A 17,796-nucleotide genomic window follows, 5' to 3' on the forward strand; every position below is an offset into this window, starting at 1 on the left:
CAGGTCTGAGTAGGACTATAAAGACAAAATTTAAAAAATGCACCACAAGCTGAGAGGCCTTTATGATCATTGTGTTTGTTTCTGAAGGGTCATTACAAAGATTTATAATGAGATGTTCTGGATGACATATAGGAAACTTCAGAAAATTATAGGGAGTGGTTCACATCCAGCCTACCCCCTGTTTTTGTAGGGTGCTGGAGCTAAAAATAGTTTTTACATTTTAAAATAATTTTTAGAAATAGCACAAGAAGAATAATTTTTCACAATAGAAAAAATATGTGACAGGAAAATTTCACTATCAGTTAGATTTTGGGAGGATATAGTGATGCTTGTTTGTCTATGTTATCTGTGGTAAATTTTGCATTAAAATGGTGGAGCTTTGTAATTGTGAAAAGCTATAAGGCCTGCAAAGCACAAAAACCTTACCACTGGGCCCTTTATAGAATTTATTTACCTATTCCTGATAGAGAGTTAATCATCAACTAGCTAGTTATGTGCACAAGCATCAGGGGTGACTGTGTCTAGGCAGGTATATTGAGGGGGGCTGCTTAGACTCACTGGGACCAACATTTGATTCTGGTCACACATCCTCCTCCTTCCACAGTTGGTCTCCTGCTCTGTCCCTCACTCAGACAAAAGCTCAGGCTATCTTAGTTCTCTGACTTTCAGTATTCAAAAGAAAAGTAAAATTGTACCCATTTGTTAACAGAGGGAGTTATTAGCAAATGATGTGATCAATAAGAGATTAATTTCAAAAATGTACAAACAGCTCATACAGCTCAATATAAAAAAAAATAAAAAATGGAAAAAAGACCTAAATAGGCATTTCTCCAAAGAAGACATCCAGATGGCCAACAGGCACATGAAAATACGCTCAATATTGTTCATTATTAAAGAAATGCAAATCAAAACTACAGTGAGGTATCGCCTCACAGCAGTCAGAATGGCCATCAGTAAAAAGCCTAAAAGTAATACATACTGGGGAGGGTGTGGAGAAAAGGGTACCATCCTACACTATTGATAGGAATGTAAATTGTTGCAGCCACTATGGAAAAGAGTGTGGCGGTTCCTTAGAAAACTAAGAATAGAGTTCCCATATGATCCAACATTTCCATTCCTTGGCATATATCTAGAGGAAATCATAATTTGAAGATACATACACTCCTATGTTCATAGCAGCACTATTCACCATAGCTTAGAAATGAAAACAACCTAAATGTTCATTGACAGATAAGTGAAAATATTCCATTATATATATAATGGAATACTAGTTGGTCATAAAAAATAATAAAAGAATATCATTTGCAGTTACAGAGATGGCCCTAAAGATTATTATACTAAGTAAAGCAAATCAGAAAGAGACAAATAATATATCATTTATATGTGGAATCTAAAAAAGTGATACAAATTCACTTACAAAACAAAAATAGATACATAGGCATAGAAAACAAACTTGTGGTTACCAAAGAGGAAATCAGGGGAGGGCCACATTTGGAATTTGGGACTAACAGACACACACTATTATGTATAAAATAGGTGAACAAGGACCTACTGTATAGCACAGGGAACTATATTCAGTATCTTGTAATAACCTATAATGGAATAGAATATGAATGTCTAAAACATTGTAAATCTTTGCTGTATATCTGAAACAGTGTAAATCAACTATACTTCAGTAAGAAAATTTGAAACAAATAAAAGAGAGGGAGGCTTTAGAACCAATGTATTGCAAGTTGCAGGAAAGAGGCATTTTGCTTTAGGTCTCACCTGTGTGTTCAGCTCTTTTGTCCCCAGTGCGCTTATATAAGCTGAGTGACAGTGGTGACCAGATGAGGATGAATATATATGATCTCACCATTCTCTCCCAAAACCACATCCAAATTTCATGTTCTAGTTCTGAATTCAGCTGTTTGCCATTCTAATCTCTTTGATTTCTCTGAATAATGTCTCCCTGAAATCTGAGCCTCTTTACAAAGGTTCTACGCTCCTTTACTTGAGCTTACTCATGTAACAGGAGCTGTTAGTATATTTATAGCTTGGACTGCCTTCCCAGGAGATTCCTGAGCCTCAAGTTACTGACCAAGTAAACACAAATAGAGAGATGAATTTTTTAAATTTACCTCCAGATGAAATAGGTTAGTTTTCTTTACAGATGAAATTTTCAAAAGAAGAAGAACATGTTTGGGGACTTCCCTGGTGGTCCAGTGCTAAAATGCTAAAACACTTCCACTGCAGAGACTGCAGATTCAATCCTGGTCAGGGGACCAAGATCCCATATGCTGCATGGCACAGCATGGGTATTTTTCATGAATTCCCTAATGGTCCAGTGATTAGGCCTTGGCATTTTCATTGCCTAGGGCCCAAGTTCAATGCCTGGTCAGGGGACTAAGATAAAGGTCAAGGTGATAAAGTGATCTAGGGCTGATCTGACCCTTTAAGTAGATATTTATATTTGCAAAGACACAATAATAATAACCCTTTCCTTAAACACACACTTGTGCTAAGCAAATTTAAGTAAAGCACCGGCTAAACTAATATTTTTTAACATCTATAATAAAGTTCATAATTTCCTATGACCTTTCTCATTATGAGTATTAAATGTCATCCTGTAGGTAAGATATGGGTGAATGGTGCAATATAGTCGATGATGATGTGAGTGGTTTTCCCCTGAGAGTCTATTAAGTTACATCTCAACTCTGTTTTATGATTTATTTATATTATATTAACTTTTAAAAAATGTATTTTATTGATGTACAGTTGATTTAAAATATACTAATTTCTGTTACAGAAAAGTGATTTAGCCCTGCATATATATGCATTCATTGTTTTTCTTTTCCATTATTATCACAGGGAATTGAATATAGTTCCCTGGGCTATACAGTAGGATTTTGTTGTTTATCCATTCTCTATATTCTAGTACATTTGTGTCACATTCTAAATTTCACATGTTAAGTGATATCATATGGTTTTTGTCTTTGCCTGACTTTATTTAGTATGATAAACTCTAGGTGCATCCATGTGGCTTCAGATGGCATTATTTCATTCTTTTTATGGCTGTGTACTATTTCATTTTATATGTATACCACATCTTCTTTATCCATTCATCTGTCAACAGACATTTAGGCTTTTTCCATGTCTTGGTTATTGTAAATAGTGTGGCAAGGAACATTGGAATACATATACCATTTTGAATTTTAGCTTTGTCCTGATATGTGCTCAGGAGTGGAATTGCCGCATAATATGACAACTCTGTTTTTAGTTTTTAAAAAAGGAACTCCCATATCATTCTCCATAGTGCTTGCACCAATTTACATTCCCACTAACAGTATAGGAAGGTTCCCTTTTCTCCATAACCTCTCCAACATTTATTATTTGTAGACTTTTTAGTGATGGCCCTTCTGACTATTGTGAGTTAGTACCTCATTGCAGTTTTGATTTGCATTTCTCTGATAACTGGTGATGTTGATGTTGTGGAAATTGCCTTAGAAATTATGTCTTACCATTGCTTAAAAAGCATGTGGCAAAGGCAATTTTAATTTCATTATCCTGTACATTTGTTCCTATTTAGATTCTGTATATTCCATATTGAGGCTTTACTTCCATTTCAGTGCTTCTACTCTCTCTTGTTACCCACTATTACATTTCAAATCAACATGAAGCTTTCACTAGTTGAAACATAGACCTCCTAAGGATTTATCATTGTGAAAGAAAATGTTTTTATAGTAGTTGGAACTGCACCAGGTCTTTGCTGCACTGTTAGAACTGAAGGAAAATATTTTTTTAAGTATTTTTTCACTTTCAACCAATACTTTTAGAGTAAGAGAAGAAAGAAAGTGGACACCTGCTTCTTACTGACCCTGGTGAAACAAGTTTGTAAAAGAGTTTGGATCATTTTAGCAAAATGAGGTTTCTTGGGGATCACCAAGAGGTCATTAACAGTGCCAATTTAGGTATTGAATAGACACTATTTCTTTTCACATTTAATACACTTCATGGGAAGATAGTACTGTTCATTATATTTTATTTATATCTGATGTTCAATAATCCAGATAACTTGTCTAAAATCATGTAGCTTTTTGAAAAGTGAAGCAAGAGTCTATCTGTCTCTTTGATGCTTTGATCATAAGCTGCCCAATCACTTGCTCACCATCCTCCCCTAGAGGATAGAGTCTCTGTGGCCAGCTTCTATTCAATGCCTCCTCCTTAACCTTTATCACCTCACTTCTATCAAAGTCCCAGATAGAAATAGCCAGATGGTCAAATTAGGCTTATTAAAGAGGTTTTACTCATAAAGAATCAATTTACAAAGACATAGACAGAATGTAGATGAACACACGCACACCCAAAGTCCAGTGACCCAAGGCCAGATAGCAAAGTGGGAATAATTACTGGGACCTTGAAAGATAGTTTTCCAAACTTTCTGGCATATTGAGTGCAGCACATTCGCAGCATCATCTTTCAGAATTTGAAAGAGCTCAACTGGTATTCCATCATCTCCACTAGCTTTGTTCATAGTGATGCTTCCTAAGGCTCACTTGACTTCACATTCCAGGATGTCTGGCTCTAGGTCAGTGATCACACCGTCGTGATTATCTGGGTCATGAAGATCTTTTTTGTACAGTTCTTCTGTGTATTCTTGCCATCTCTTCTTAATATCTTCTGCTTCTGTTAGGTCCATACCATTTCTGCCTTTATCGAGCCCATCTTTGCATGAAATGTTCCCTTGGTATCTCTAATTTTCTTGAACAGATCTCTAGTCTTTCCCATTCTGTTGTTTTCCTCTATTTCTTTGCATTGATCTCTGAGGAAAGCTTTCTTATCTCTCTTTGCTATTCTCTGGAACTCTGCATTCAGATGCTTATATCTTTCCTTTTCTCCTTTGCTTTTCGCTTCTCTTCTTTTCACAGCTATTTGTAAGGCTTCTTCAGACAGCCATTCTGTTTTTTTTTTTTTTTTTTGCATTTCTTTTCCACAGGGATGGTCTTGATCCCTGACCTCTGTACAATGTCATGAACCTCCATCCATAGTTCATCAGGCACTCTGTCTATCAGATCTAGTCCCTTAAATCTATTTCTCACTTTCACTGTGTAGTCATAAGGGATTTGATTTAGGTCATACCTGAATGGTCTAGTGGTTTTCCCCACTTTCCTCAATTTAAGTCTGATCTTGGCAATAAGGAATTCATAATCTGAGCCACAGTCAGCTCCCAGTCTTGTTTTTGCTGACTCTACAGAGCTTCTCTATCTTTGGCTGCAAAGAATATGATCAGTCTGATTTCGGTGTTGACCATCTGGTAATGTCCATGTGTAGAGTCTTCTCTTGTGTTGTTGGAAGAGGGTGTTTGCTATGAACAGTGTGTTCTCTTGTCAAAGCTCTATTAGCCTTTGCCCTGCTTCATTCTGTACTCCAAGGCCAAATTTGCCTGTTACTCTAGGTGTTTCTTGACTTCCTACTTTTGCATCCCAGTCCCCTATGTAAAAGACACCTTTTTTGGGTGTTAGTTCTAAAAGGTCTTCATAGAACCGTTCAACTTCAGCTTCTTCAGTGTTACTGGTTGGGGCATAGGCTTGGATTACTGTGATATTGAGGGTTTGCCTTGGAAACCATTTCCAGCAAATTTGGAAACTCAGCAGTGGCCACAGGATTGGAAAAGGTCAGTTTTCATTCCAATCCCAAAGAGAGGCAATGCCAAAGAATGCTGAAACTACCACATAATTGCACTCATCTCACACAATAGTAAAGTAATGCTCAAAATTCACCAAGCCAGGCTTTAGCAATATATGAACCACGAAATTCCAGATGTTCAAGCTTGTTTTAGAAAAGGCAGAGGAACCAGAGATCAAATTGCCAACATCCGCTGGATCATGGAAAAAGCAAGAGAGTTCCAGAAAAACATCTACTTCTGCTTTATTGACTATGACAAAGCCTTTGACTGTGTGGGTCCCAATAAACTGTGGAAAATTCTGAAAGAGACGGGAATACCAGGCTACCTGACCTGCCTCTTGAGAAGCCTATATGCAGGTCAGGAAGCACCAGTTAGAACTGGACATGGAACAACAGACTGGTTCCAAATAGGAAAAGGAGTTCGTCAAGGCTGTATATTGTCACCCTGTTTATTTAACTTATACACAGAGTACATCATGAGAAACGCTAGATTGGAAGAAACACAAGCTGGAATCAAGATTGCTGGGAGAAATATCAATAACGTCAGATATGCAGATGACACCACCCTTATGGCAGAAAGTGAAGAGGAACTAAAAAGCCTCTTGATGAAAGTGAAAGTGGAGAGTGAAAAGGTTGGCTTAAAGCTTAACATTCAGAAAACGAAGATCATGGCATCTTGTCCCATCACTTCATGGGAAATAAATGGGGAAACAGTGGGAACAGTGTCAGACTTTATTTTTTGGGGGGCTCCAAAATCACTGCACGTGGTGATTGCAGCAATGAAATTAAAAGATGCTTACTTCTTGGAAGGAAAGTTGTGATCAGCGTAGATAGCATTTTCAAAAGCAGAGACATTACTTTGCCAACAAAGGTCCATCTAGTCAAGGCTATGGTTTTTCCAGTGGCCATGTATGAATGTGAGAGTTGGACTGTGAAGAAGGCTGAGCGCTGAAGAATTGATGCTTTTGAACTGTGGTGTTGGAGAAGACTCTTGAGAGTCCCTTGGACTGCAAGGAGATCCAAGCGGTCCATCCTAATGAAGATCAGTCCTGGGTGTTTTTTGGAAGGACTGATGTTGAAGCTGAAACTCCAATATTTTGGCCACCTCATGAGAAGAACTGACTCATTGGAAAAGACCCTGATTCTGGGAGAGAATGGGGGCAGGAAGAGAAGGGGACAACAGTGGACGAGATGGCTGGATGGCATCACCGACTTGATGGACATGAGTTTGGGTAAATTACAGGAGTTGGTGATGGACAGGGAGGCCTGGCATGCTGCAATTCATGGTGTCGCAAAGAGTCGGCCATGACTGAGTGACTGAACTGAACTGAAAGGTAGTTTGGTAGATCGACCTTTATTTACAGAAACCATGATGATGTACACAATCAGTCCAAAATAACCAAAAGAAGTAGAAGCCAGAGGAATAAATACCTTGATTTAATTTTTCTTCTTTATCCAATCTTTTGCTGGGATCCTGATGGTCGAATCCACAGGAGCACCTTGATATTATCTAAACAAATCTGCCTCATTGGTCAGAGAGCAGAGAGAGAGAAAAGATCTGCTGGATGGAGGCAAAAATGGGATACATCAGGCATCATTCTGTTACCTTCCACACTGTCATCTTGATCACCTCTCTAGTCACAGATACATAGGCTTTAGCCTCCTTTTCACTTCTTAAAAGTGAAGATTTATTTTGTTATATTTGCTCTGTTTCTTAATTGCACTATCGCATATGCTCTTATCTTCAAAGAAAGCTTACTATCAGCTAGTCTTACTCATGCTCTGGGCCAGTTCAGCTTTTTCCCATGGCCAATAGTCTTGATCCATATACACACATGTCAACAAGAATAAAGCCACTTTCTTTCAGAGAATCTTCCACAATTACCCCTGCCCTTTATATGCACAAGTGTTGCCTGAGCCTGATTGTTATGTGTTAGCTAGATGGATATCATATATGTCAGTTCAGTTCAGTTCAGTTCAGTAGCTAAGTCGTGTCTGACTCTTTGCGACCCCATGAATCATAGCACGCCAGGATTCCCTGTCCATCACCAACTCGCGGAGTTCACTGAGACTCACATCCATCGAGTCAGTGATGCCATCCAGCCATCTCATCCTGTGTCGTCCACGTCTCCTGCCCCCAATCCCTCCCAGCATCAGAGTCTTTTCCAATGAGTCAACTCTTCGCATGAGGTGGCCAAAGTACTGGAGTTTCAGCTTTAGCATCAGTCCTTCCAATGAACACCCAGGACTGATCTCCTTTAGAATGGACTGGTTGGATATCCTTGCAGTCCAAGGGACTCTCAAGAGTCTTCTCCAACACCACAGTTCAAAAGCATCAGTTCTTCGGCACTCAGCCTTCTTCACAGTCCAAATCTCACATCCATACATGACCACAGGAAAAACCATAGCCTTGACTCGACAGAACTTTGTTGGCAAAGTAATGTCTCTGCTTTTGAATATGCTATGTAGGTTGGTCATAACTTTCCTTCCAAGGAGTAAGTGTCTTTTAATTTCATGGCTGCAGTCACCATCTGCAGTGACTTTGGAGCCCCCAAAATAAAATCTGACACTGTTTCCATTGTTTCCCCATCTATTTCCCATGAAGTTATGGGACCGGATGCCATGATTTTCGTTTTCTGAATGTTGAGCTTTAAGCCAAACTTTTCACTCTCCACTTTCACTTTCATCAAGAGGCTTTTTAGTTCCTCTTCACTTTCTGCCATAAGGGTGGTGTCATCTGCATATCTGACGTTATTGATATTTCTCCCGGCAATCTTGATTCCAGCTTGTGTTTCTTTCCATCCAGTGTTTCTCATGATGTACTCTGCATACAAGTTAAATAAGCAGGGTGACAATATACTGCCTTAAGGTACTCCTTTTCCAATTTGGAACCAGTCTGTTGTTCCATGTCCAGTTCTAACTGTTGCTTCCTGACCTGCATACACATTTCTCAAGAGGCAGGTCAGGTGCTCTGGTATTCCCATCTCTTTCAGAATTTTCCACAGTTTATTGGGACCCACACAGTCAAAGGCTTTGGCATAGTCAACAAAGCAGAAATAGATGTTTTTCTGGAACTCTCTTGCTTTTTCCATGATCCAGCGGATGTTGGCAATTTGATCTCTGGTTCCTCTACCTTTTCTAAAACCAGCTTGAACATCAGGAAGTTCACGGTTCACATATTGCTGAAGCCTGGCTTGGAGAATTTTGAGCATTACTTTAATAGCATGTGAGATGAGTGCAATTGTGCAGTAGTTTGAGCATTCTTTGGCATTGCCTCTCATGGAGGTGATAGAATTCCAGCTGAGCTATTTCAAATCATATTTGTAGATGAATATAAATCCCTGATCTCAAATCATTGTTATTCTGAAATGGGGGATATACTAATAGCCATGAGTTGTGCTATTATTAATAATGATAGATATAGATATATTTATCATTTATTCTATGCATGTGAGATATATTATTTCTTAATTTTTTAAACAATGGTATGGTGTAGTTGGGAGCCTTCCCATTTTCTAGGAGAAGAAATGGGATACTGATGAACATGAGCAGTTCACACAATACTACACTAGTGAATGGCAAAAGTAGAATTTGAATGTTTGATAATTTGATGAGAGTGTTCTTTCTCTGCTATTAAATCCTTACAATCTAGTTCAGAGTGTAACAAAAGGCACAAAAAGGCAAATGTATTTTGTGGCAGAGAGAAGACAGTGACGTTGAATTTCAGGAGTGTTATAAACTGAATGTATCTTTTCACCACATTCATATGTTTACGGTCTACTCATGAGTGTTATAGCATTTGGAGATGGGGACTTTGGTAGAAATTTGGGGTAAGAGGAAATCGTAAGAGAAGGATGCTTATCTGTGAGGAATTGTTAACCTCATAATGAGAGACACAAGAGAATTTGCTCTCTTTCTCTGTGCCATGAGAGGAGACAATGAGAAGGCAGTGATCCACAACCCAAGAAGAGAGCTTCACCTGACCATGCTGAAATTTTGGTCTTGGGCTTCCCAGTTTCCAGAATTGTGAAAAGGAAACTTTCTGTTGTGTAAGCCACCTCATATTTTGTATTTTGTTATGGCATACAGAACTGACTGGGACTCATTTTGGTATAGAGATGTGGGGTGCTGCTCTAATAAATACACCTGTATTTGAATATGTATATTTGTATGCTGAGTATGTGGAGGCAGCTTTGGAAGTGGTAATGGGTAGATGCTGGAAGCATCTTGGGGTGCATCCTAGAAATATAGACATTATGAGTAACTCTGCTGAAGTATCAGACAAAAATGAGAAATGTGTTATTCAAATAAAAACAATCCTTGTTAGAAAGTGATGAAGACATTACAAAACAGTGTTCTAGTGTTTTTTGGAAGGTAGAACTAGTGAAGAAGGAAATTAGATCTTTAGTTAAGGAAATTCCCAAGCAAGAGGTGTTGAAGAAACAGCTTTGACCCTGTTGGCTGCTTATAGAAAAATTCCATTCACCATTGCAACGGAAAGAAAAAAATACTTAGGAATATATCTACCTAAAGAAACTAAAGACCTATATATAGAAAACTATAGAACATTGGTGAAAGAAATCAAAGAGGACACTAATAGATGGAGAAATATACCATGTTCATGGATTGGAAGAATCAATATAGTGAAAATGAGTATACTACCCAAAGCAATTTATAGATTCAATGCAATCTCTATCAGGCTACCAACGGTATTCTTCACGGAGCTAGAACAAATAATTTCACAATTTGTATGGAAATACAAAAAACCTCGAATAGCCAAAGCTATCTTGAGAAAGAAGAATGGAACTGGAGGAATCAACCTACCTGACTTCAGGCTCTACTACAAAGCCACAGTTATCAAGACAGTATGGTACTGGCACAAAGACAGAAATATAGATCAATGGGACAAAATAGAAAGCGCAGAGATAAATCCACGCACATATGGACACCTTATCTTTGACAAGGGAGGCAAGAATATACAATGGATTAAAGACAATCTCTTTAACAAGTGGTGCTGGGAAAACTGGTCAACCACTTGTAAAAGAATGAAACTAGAGCACTTTCTAACACCATACACAAAAATAAACTCAAAATGGATAAAAGATCTCAAGTAAGACCAGAAACTATAAAACTCCTAGAGGAGAACATAGGCAAAACACTCTCCGACATACATCACAGCAGGATCCTCTATGACCCACCTCCCAGAATATTGGAAATAAAAGCAAAAATAAACAAATGGGACCTAATTAACCTTAAAAGCTTCTGCACAACAAAGGAAACTATTAGCAAGGTGAAAAGGCAGCCTTCAGAATGGGAGAAAATAATAGCAAATGAAGCAACTGACAAACAACTAATCTCAAAAATATACAAGCAACTCCTACAGCTCAACTCCAGAAAAATAAATGACCCAATCAAAAAATGGGCCAAAGAACTAAATAGACATTTCTCCAAAGAAGACATACAGATGGCTAACAAACACATGAAAAGATGCTCAACATCACTCATTATCAGAGAAATGCAAATCAAAACCACTATGAGGTACCATTTCATGCCAGTCAGAATGGCTGCGATCCAAAAGTCTACAAGCAATAAATGTTGGAGAGGGTGTGGAGAAAAGGGAAGCCTCTTACACTGTTGGTGGGAATGCAAACTAGTACAGCCACTATGGAGAAAAGTGTGGAGATTCCTTAAAAAACTGGAATTAGAACTGCCTTATGATCCAGCAATCCCACTGCTGGGCATACACACTGAGGAAACCAGAAGGGAAAGAGACACGTGTATCCCAATGTTCATCACAGCACCGTTTATAATAGCCAGGACATGGAAGCAACCTAGATGCCCATCAGCAGATGAATGGATAAGAAAGCTGTGGTGCATATACACAATGGAGTATTACTCAGCCATTAAAAAGAATACATTTGAATCAGTTATAATAAGATGGATGAAACTGGAACCTATTATACAGAGTGAAGTAAGCCAGAAAGAAAAACACCAATACAGTATACTAACGCATATATATGGAATTTAGAAAGATGGTAACAATAACCCTGTCTACGAGACAGCAAAAGAGACACTGATGTATAGATCAGTCTTATGGACTCTGTGGAAGAGGGAGAGGGTGGGGAGATATGGGAGAATGGCATTGAAACATGTATAATATCATGTATGAAATGAGTCACCAGTCCAGGTTCGATGCACAATACTGGATACTTGGGACTGGTGCACTGGGACGACCCAGAGGGAAGGTATGGGGAGGGAGGAGGAAGGAGGGTTCAGGATGGGGAACACAGGTATACCTGTGGCAGATTCATTTCAATATTTGGCAAAACTAATACAATATTGTAAAGTTTAAAAATAAAATTAAATTAAAAAAAAAGAAAAATTCCAAAAGAGAGAGAGATGAAGAAAAAAATATATATATATATATTATGAAAAAAGGAGCAGAGCATGAAGATTTATAAAATTATGTCTATCCAAACAGCAAAAAATAAGGAGTCTTGTTTTGAAGAAAACACTAAGGATGTGCCTAAACAATCATTCAATAAAGGGATCATGAACTCAAACAGAAGCTAAGAGTAGAGATAAGATCATAAGAGCAAAGTCACTGGCAGCTAGAACTAAAAGGGACAGACAAAGTGAGATGGAATGAAGATAGCTGGACTTCTTGGAATTTATTGGATGGGACCATAGGGCTATTTGGCTGTGAACAGTGCACTATCCTTTAAGAAAAGTACAGAAGGAACCTAAAGGTAATCAAGGACTGACATTTTCTCCACAGACTCATACTGCACAGGCCTGGAAGCAAGGCTGCCTCCATCCTGGCTTCAGACAGTAAGACTGTTGAAGAGCATAGCCCCATGGGTGAAGCTCAAGGTATGGAGTTCAGCAATGTCTTAAACAAGTTACTGCATAAAAAAGTCACTGGACAGCAGACAGCTGAACCACTTTCTTCATTTCTAAATTTTGATTGCCTAAGAGAATATTTCACTGGCTCCCATCAAAGTTCAACCTTAGTTTGCTATTTGTCTTAGGATAAAAGCATTATGTTGGCCTTTCTTTCTTAGTCCAACTTTACTTTTAAAAACTACATATTTGGAATGTTATTAAAAATTATCATTCATATATTTTTATTTCCCAGTGGTGTGTTGGGCTAGAGGAGACTCTCTTGGCCTAAATTCTCTGGTTGGTGAGTAGAGATGGTTTGAGACGATTGAAGTCAGCTGATTTTGATTGCATCACTCATCTCACGTGAATTTAGTGAGAGATTACTCTGTGCCACACCTTGGTCTTGCAGCACTGAACACCCACAGGGAGTCAATATCACAAAGAAAAATGAACATGCACACAGACCAATAAATTATGTAATTTCACACAGTGAAACACTTATGAAAATGGATTAAGGAGGTCTGTGGAGAAATAACAACAACAGGGGTTGGAAGATGAGGCTACTGATGAACATGGACTTGGGACGATTTCTCAGGGAGACCAGTGAGAAGGTGGTCAAACAAAAGCCATGGCAACGGCATGTGTAAAGACCTGGAGTGAGGAAGGCTGTCTTTAAAGGTGAACAAGAAGGATGTGACACTCTAGTGGCATGAACATCAGGAAAGGCACAGAGAAGCAGAGTCAGAAAAGAGCAGGGTCTCATTTAGAAAAACCAGTAAGAAACTGTGAAACTAAGGTGGAAGACCTTTCCCTTATTCAAGATAATATAGTATGGGAATCTAAAATCCCAGTCAATCTGTTTCTATAGCCTCTTCTGCATATACTCTGAAGTGACACTGACCTGGAGCAAATTATGATAAAAGCGGTCTGAAACTTAGATCCCTGGGGTTGCTTCTCCATCCTGGTCTATCCTACATGCAACACAGTCTTCCAGTTTCATAGGAAAGCAACCCTTTAACCAACTTGCCATCCAGTTGGATTTCTCTGTGCCTTTGTTATTACAAATTGTGCAACCAAGCAGGACCTTGGGTCCATTGGCACTGTCAGTAACGTAAACCATTTCCTGGGAGGAGGAAGAGAAAACATTTCACCACGAGTCTGCTTGGGCCTGTGCAGATGGTGCTTCAAAGGAGTCCCTTTGCACTTGGAGTCCATGAGCCAATGGGCTATGCAAAGACACACATTTCAGGGCTGGTTTCTCTGTTCATATCCAATTCTGGTGCTTAGGAGCAGGGACCTAAGCTGATACTTTAGGGCAAAAAGACACTGCCTTTAAGGAAAGAAGCAGGCCTGACCTTTATGCTCAGTAAGGGGTAATTGTAGGCTTTTTATTTTTCTTGCTTTTATTCCTTGTTGTTGGCCTGTAATGGGTTTGCTTACAAAATATATATTTTAACCAGATATTAAAAATGAAAACTTTGTACATAAAAATAAATAATAATAATTCTGTCCCAGGTACAAAATAATTTCATTACTATATCACAGACAACATTCTATTTATGCCCTGCTCAAATGCCAGATCTTTTGTAAAATAGACCCTAATACAGAGAATTATATTGAGTTTCTATGTCTCTATATTATCACTTTATGTTCATTTGTTTAGTATCACTATACTTATTTCATTCTTCTTGCTATTACAGTTACATGTCTTTTCTTTGTTTGTTTAATCTTGATTCTGGAATCCAGGAAATCTGAGACATCATGGGTCCTAACATCATTTTCTCATTTGATCCACAAAGCATCTCCTGAGACTTCCTGGTGGCAGAAATACACTTTCAGAGAACTTGACAAACTACTGTGTTTTGCAGACTTGTTTTTCCACCCTCTACTCATCTGAAAGAACTGAGCACAGACCTTGTTTTATTCACATTTAAACCCATAAGACCAAACAGAATTCCTTACAGCATGCAAATGCTCAATAAATAGTGATGAATGAATGAATGAATAGAGGTTGGAAGTTTAACAAAATGTTATTTACTGAATTCAGTTTAGAAATTCAGTAAAAGTCAAGAAGTGCTTTTAAATACTCAGGTTGTACAAATGAAATTTACTAGGTATTGAAAACTAAAAATTACAATTCTAAGTTAGAATTCTTTTACTTTTTGAAATAGTTTATTATGAAAAATTATAGTATTGCTTCATCAAAAGCTCTTAAAAAATATGAACAATATTAGGGTTTGATTTCACCAACAAAATGTTATTTATCTTGAAAATATAAAAGTATTGTCTAGATCTCAATTTTTACATCAAAATTTTTTATAAAATGAAAGTGTACAGTGCTAGAATATTTATTATTATATATTTATATCAGATATAAATATGGTTTATACTACACATTTTCAATAGTTGCTCAAAACTTTAATAATAAAATGTACTCCCTATATCAATATTATTATCAAACTTGTCTTATATATTTGCATTATCATAATTCGTACCTTTGCTCAATGAAATTGTGGGTTTCTCTTGTGGCTCAGCTGGTAAAGAATCTGCCTGCAATGTGGGAGACCTGGGTTCGATCCCTGGGTTGGGAAGATCCCCTGGAGGAGGGAAAGTCTACCCACTCCAGTATTTTGGCCTGGAGAATTCCATGGACTGTATAGTCTGTGGGGTCACAAAGAGGACAGGACTGAGCAACTTTCACTTTTCAATGAAATTGTAGACAAATTATATTAAATATTGATATTTATGATATCAACAGATTAATGGGTGATTTAATTATATAAAAAAAGGAATTCAAGCCCATGATTAAAAGACTACTGGTGCCTAGTTACACTTAGAAATAATTTTCAGTTTTAAATGATGTATCAGAACTGGGGAATGTAGCTAAGTGTTGAAGACAAGTGAAGAAAGAAAGTGACACCTGACAATGACACGATACATTTGCCCAAGAACAACATTTCAGCAGGTGAAAATGGGTGCATATGTATCATTACCATGAGTTATGGTAGGCGGATTGGATATATGTCTTTGTTTGCCTCAGCATTATCCTTTATACAATAATCACTGTTCTCCCCGCTCCACAGTTGTTGCTGATATTTCCCTGAAGGATAAGATGGAAGTTTGCTTCACAATCCCATTTGTCCTCAAGGCATTCCACATTCATTCTTTCAGCAAACTTCCACTTGCAAAGTCCATGGAAGAAATAGAAGAGGTCAGGTTGTACACCCAGGTAAAGGAAGTAGACATTAGATACTGAAAATGATGTCCTTTCATTGGTGGAGGTACCATCAGCATTAAGTTATTTTCTATCCTTCATCCTACATTTCCCCATGGAAGATTATTGACAGAAAGGCATCTATGAATCTGTTTCAATTCTTTAAGATATCTAGCTCATAATGTACAATAATTATGAAACGAGATGCCAGTCCGGGTTCGATGCACGATACTGGATGCTTGGGGCTGGTGCACTGGGATGACCCAGAGGGATGGTATGGGGAGGGAGGAGGGAGGAGGGTTCAGGATGGGGAGCACATGTATACCTGTGATGGATTCATTTTGATGTTTGGCAAAACTAATACAATTATGTAAAGTTTAAAAATAAAGTAAAAATTTAAAAAAATAAATAAACAAAATAAATAAATTAAAAAAAAATGTTTATGTTTCCCCCAAGAAGATGAAAATGTTTTCTTCGCCTTTCTTTACATAAAACACATTTCAAACTCAATGGCTCAATGGAAAAGACTTCTGTGGATCCTCTCGTAGCTCAAAAAAGTAATATAGAAAACACTGATCCATTTATAATATAATAGTTTATTTAATGGGGTATGAATCATATTTTCATACCAAGTAGAAAGAGATGTGACAGTTTGAGACAGATTCCTCAAAGCTGATGCTAAGGAAATTTCTGTGAGAACAAATGTTTCTTTAATCACCTCTCTTCTAGTACTGGAGATATGCTTGTATAATAAAAATGTTAAAGTTGACAAAACTTTACAAATTCAACCAGATATGGAGTGGGAGCTTGCACTTGACATGGGGGGCATTATGGACATGAGGGATTTCATTTCTCTTCTTTTTTCACTTTGCTAACATCTCTTCTCTATTATCATCTTTCCTAATAAAATTAGAAATGAAAAATTTCATTCCCTTCTCCATCACTCCCTTCCAAAACTCCCAGAATTATACCCAAAACTCCCATAACGTTACTTACCTGAAGAAATAATCACTAAAACCAAAATTTAAAAATCCTAATGAATAATAAAAATGCTAATAAAGCACATCTTACCTTTCAGTTCCATCTAGTTCTATACAACAGGCCATAACTTTGATTTACCAGATAACCAAAGAGATACTTGTTTTTAAACAGGAATATGACCATAGAAGGGGTTTCCCTGGTGGCTCAGAAGATAAAGAGTCTGTCTGCACTGTGGGAGACACAGTGATTTGGGAAGATCCCCTGGAGAAAGAAATGGCAACCCAAAATTCCATGGACAGAAAACTGACAGCCTACAGTTCATGGGGTCATAAAGAGTGGGACATGACTGAGCGTCTTCACTCTTTCCCTCCATGACCACAGAATCGGCTACAGTGAGGCCATGATATTAGGTCTTAGGCAGAACTGAGGGGCAGGGGAACACCATTATTAGCCCTTGAGTTTCTGAGTAACCTTGAGTAAGTCACGGAAGTTCTATGTCAGTTTCTTTAAACCTAAATGAAAGGCTTTTGCTAGATATACAACATTTTTTTCTAGGTATACAATTACAGATTCAAAGTGAGTGTTGAAGGTAGAAAAATAATCTAAGAATTTTGCTAACCTGATCAACATATCACCAAAATTCCAGGTAATTTCAAACTCCCAGCAATGTCTTCTTTGAAAATGACAGGGCATTCATGAGTGTTGTGAGTAAAACATGATTTGGATGAAAATCTTTCATAGACATGGCTAAGGAAAAGAGTCATTTTTGCAGAACACATTATCATTTAAATTATTTTCCATTGCCACATCAAAATTACCCATTAAAAAGGTTTCAACAAATCAAAAAAAAAAAAAAAAAAAAAAGAACTGAGCAGAAAGGAGCTAACTCTGAGAGTTCCTGGTATTTCTTTTGACTTGAAAATGTGTATTACTATGCTAAGCCTATGATTGAATAGTTTTCAAATTGCCTTTTTTTTTTTAATGGTTTGAATATCTTTGTAAAACAAGTCCCTCCTTGAATTTTTAGGTGCTTTCACTAGTTTAAATGTGAC

The 17,796-nt window shown here is 37.7% G+C and overlaps 1 long non-coding RNA gene across 1 annotated transcript in view; it reads left to right on the top strand.

Annotated features, from left to right (window-relative positions):
- The window catches only part of LOC147378132 (uncharacterized), a 29,798-nt gene extending 17,010 nt beyond the window's left edge, over positions 1 to 12,788 (top strand). Inside the window, exon 3 of the long non-coding RNA XR_015144812.1 lies at positions 12,443 to 12,788. This is a non-coding gene — a long non-coding RNA (uncharacterized LOC147378132). The remainder of the gene's footprint in view (positions 1 to 12,442) is intronic.
- Positions 12,789 to 17,796: the final 5,008 nt, after the last annotated feature.

The sequence above is a fragment of the Bos grunniens genome, chromosome 2 (genome assembly GCF_055505025.1).
Source record: "Bos grunniens cultivar Pamir isolate PY7600 chromosome 2, Bosgru_T2T1.0, whole genome shotgun sequence".
Taxonomy (NCBI): domain Eukaryota; kingdom Metazoa; phylum Chordata; class Mammalia; order Artiodactyla; family Bovidae; genus Bos; species Bos grunniens.